This window comes from Momordica charantia, assembly GCF_013281855.1.
Source record: "Momordica charantia cultivar OHB3-1 chromosome 2 unlocalized genomic scaffold, Mcharantia_2.0 BLBB01000002.1, whole genome shotgun sequence".
NCBI lineage: Eukaryota > Viridiplantae > Streptophyta > Magnoliopsida > Cucurbitales > Cucurbitaceae > Momordica > Momordica charantia.
In genome coordinates this window covers 12,238,731-12,242,578 of record NW_028275160.1, presented here as the reverse complement: position 1 = coordinate 12,242,578, position 3,848 = coordinate 12,238,731, and positions in this window count along the sequence as shown.

The window sequence follows — 3,848 nt, the reverse complement described above, 5'->3', positions numbered from 1 at the left end:
GAAACGAACCAACGGCCGACAATTTAGTTGAAGAAACCGGTGGCAAGGATGACCATTGAGGCGGGCGGCGGCGGCGGAACATGAAAATGGGGGAGAGAAATGGAAGAGGAAGAAACGTTGAATGAGTAGGAAGAGAAAGAGGGGTTGCGAAAATGAGGGGCTGGGTGACGAAAATAGTTTTGTCGCCCACCCAAAACGACATCGTTTTGATGGGAAAATTTTAATTTTTCCATCAAAACGATGTCGTTTGACATATGCGATGAAAATATTTTCGTCGCATATGTCAACACGCAGCAAAGCAGGCACCACAACGCGTTTTGGCGCCCGCTTCAATTTTGCGACGAAAACAATTTTCGTCGCTTTTGCAGCGACGAAAACAATTTCGTCGCTTCTCCAGTGACGAAGGTTCTTTTCGTCGCTTTTCCAGCGACGAAAACAGTTTTCGTCGCGTTTCCAGCGACGAAAATAATTGGCTAATTAATGTCGCTGAAGACCTTTTTTGTTGTAGTGTATGTTATTAATTTGGTGATTCTAAAATCACTTTTAAAATGAAACATTAATGGTTGAAAATTACTTTTAGTCCTACTAAAATGACATAAAAAAGTGTAAACAAACCTTAAAATAGTTATATATAAATCACTTGCCATTAAATAACTTATTCTAGAATTACTGCTTCTAAAATGATTTTCAAACATGACCTTAAAATATCTGAATTGTTTTTGACATTCATCAAAATAGTTATTAGATGAAAAAACGAAGTAAGAAGTTACACGTATATACAAACTCTTGTTGTTATGTTATCATGATCATTATTTTGAAAAGATTTCCTTCATTTGATTTAAGAAAAGAGAAAAAATGGTACAACTAGGATGATATAATGAAGATTGCACCATTTGAGAAAGAGACTTTAATGTGAAAGGTAGGGGGGAAAAATTATAGTTTTGGCCTCACTCTTTTGCTTGGCATGCACGTCAATAGTGAAAGCATTATAAAGCCAAATCATAGTAAAAGTGGGCATTTGAATTTTAATGATTTGGACATATGATCTGAGTGTTTTTATTAATATTCATGGGTTCTATCTCAAAACATTTTATTATGTATTTAACCGCATCATTATAAATATTTTATGATAGTTAGAAATTGTCATTGATAATCTATTGATGACGGTGTTATGGACTCCTGAGCGAGTTATGGACTCCTGGGGATCGTCCTTTGATTTGTATAGTTGAGAGTGATCCTGGTTGCCAACTCAATAATCCTACCATTTTGGAGATGAAACCGAGTGGGGAGCTGACAACATAATTACGCAAGATGAAATTTACTCCTCCTTGACTTTAGGGAAGTAGATGAGCGTTCCCTTACATGCTGACTTCGAGACTTGAACAAGGGGTCTCACCCTCTCATTGGCTCGAGAGGGACTTTCGGTTATTGGTCAAACCATAATCGGATTATTCATTAGAGGAGCAGTCGTATTTAAGGAGCAAGATGTAATTCAAGGGTAAAACGGTAATTTAACCCAGTTAGGTTACGATGAAAATATTCTACAATGAGAAGAGTGCAATTGCATGTCTTTAGTGGAGTGACCCGTAGTTATCGAATGTTGATTAACTCGGTTAATGAGTTTGACTGATTAATCCCGTATCGTTAGAGCTTCTGATCTGTAGGTCCATTATAGGTCCCCTGCTAGCTCATAACGGGTGAAACGAGGATCAAGAATTATGAAATAATTTGATATGTTCAAATTATACAAGGGAATGCATATAATTTATATTGATACATTATATAAATATATGTTAATTTTGAATAAAGATTCAAGCTAATGTCATGATGAGAAAAATCTCTATTTTCTATATGTATCTCATATGGTTCATAATAAAATAGGTAGAAAAGGATTTTGACAAGTCTGGTATGCTTTCGACTTACCCCAAGCCACTTTTACAAGCCTAATAAAGGACTTTAGCATATAAAGCATCTTGCGAAATAAAAAACATTCCATGCGGGACAAGAATTTTACAAACCATTATTTTTACTATTGTCATTCCTAACAACCTTTTCCTCTATCAGTGACAAAACCTACTGCTTCCTTTTAGTTAGTTCATTATGATATATGGGGTCCTTCCCCACAAATCTCTATTAATGGAGCTCGATTATCTGCTATTTGTTAATGATTTCACTTATTTTTCTGGGAGATATTTACTTAAAACTAAAGATGTGATTTTCTCTTGTTTTTTACATTTTAAATCTCTGGTTGAAAATGAATTTGATACAAGAATTAAGTGTCTCCAAACTGGTTAGGGTGGTGAGTTTCGGCCAGCATCCGTTTTACAGTCTCATGACATTATTCATCGTGTTTCTTGTCCTTATGCTCTAAATAAAATGGGAGGATTGAACAAAAAAATCGCCATGGTGTAGAAATGGGTCTTTCCTTTCTCGCCCACTTCAAGCTTCCCTTGATTTTTTGGAGCTTTACTTTTCAAACTACCATTTTCTTTAATAAATCATTTACCCACCTCTGTTCTAAACAATCTCTCACCTTATCAAAAGCTATATCACCATGTTCCTGAACATCACTTCGTTTGTTTGGTTGTGTGTGCTTTCCCTTTCTTCATCCTTACAACTCCCACAAACTCCTTTTTCGGTCTACAAAGTGCATTTTCGTTGGGTATAGCTCGCGTCTACTATAAAAGATATTTGTGTATTGACTTTTCTTCTGACCGCATCTATGTTTCCTGTCATGTTGATTTCAATGAAAATGTCTTTCCCTTCAGTAAAGTCAAGCAAACATCCCCTAATCCCTTTGTTTTTAATCCAGTCCCTTTTCCAATTTTGCCACCAGACTCTTTCCTAAGCCCCCTTCTTCTTTTTCCTCTCCTTCCTCCAATCCTCTTTTTTCCCATGGTTTCACTCTTCCTCATCTCAACTATCTAACTGTGATCTTGTTCACCATCCATCCCCTTCGCATCCTATTTCTACTAACACACCTACTAAATCCATACCCATATCCAACACTTCTACATATTCCTCCTACATTAATTTACCTTCTTCACCCGTATATCAACTTCTACCACAACCTTCACCATATCTATTAAAATTTGTTAGTCAAATTACTACACATCAACCCCCCATAATCCCTCTAGTTGTGCCTCAAAATGCTCACCCAATGATTACAAAGGTTAAGGCTGGTATGGTCAAACCCAAAACTTGGATTTTATCCTCTCTTCTCTCCAATTCCATTCCTATTGAACCAACGTCCTTTCGAAATGTTCTACAGTGTTGAATAGACAGATGCCATGGCCAAGGAATATAAACTGTTGGTTAGTAATCATACTTGAGATCTTGTTGAGCCATCTCCTCAATACAAAGTGATTGGAAGCAAGTGGGTCTATAGAATAAAGCTCCAGCTAGATGGTGAGATTGAACATTATAAGGCTCGTTTCATGGCCATGACTTTGATCAAGCATATGGGATTCATTATTTTGAGGCATTTATTCTAGTAATTAAATCAGGCACAATTTAAATTATCATCTCTCTTGCGGTTCAATTTCAATGGCATATGAGGCATTTTGAGTGAATATTCTAAAACATTCTTCTCTAATTGTACGATATTCTTCTCCAATACCATTTTAGCTGCTATATCCTATCTTGTGTGGATGATATTGTCTTGATGGGTAGTTCTTCTACTAATATTCAGCATATTATTTCGTTGCTTGACACAAAATTCTCATTAAAAGACTTGGGAAGATTGAACTATTTCCTTGGTGTTGCTGTGTCATATCCTAGTTTTGGAGGATTGTTTTGTTTCAGTCTAAATATGTTACTGACCTCTGACCTACTCTGAAGACCCAAGA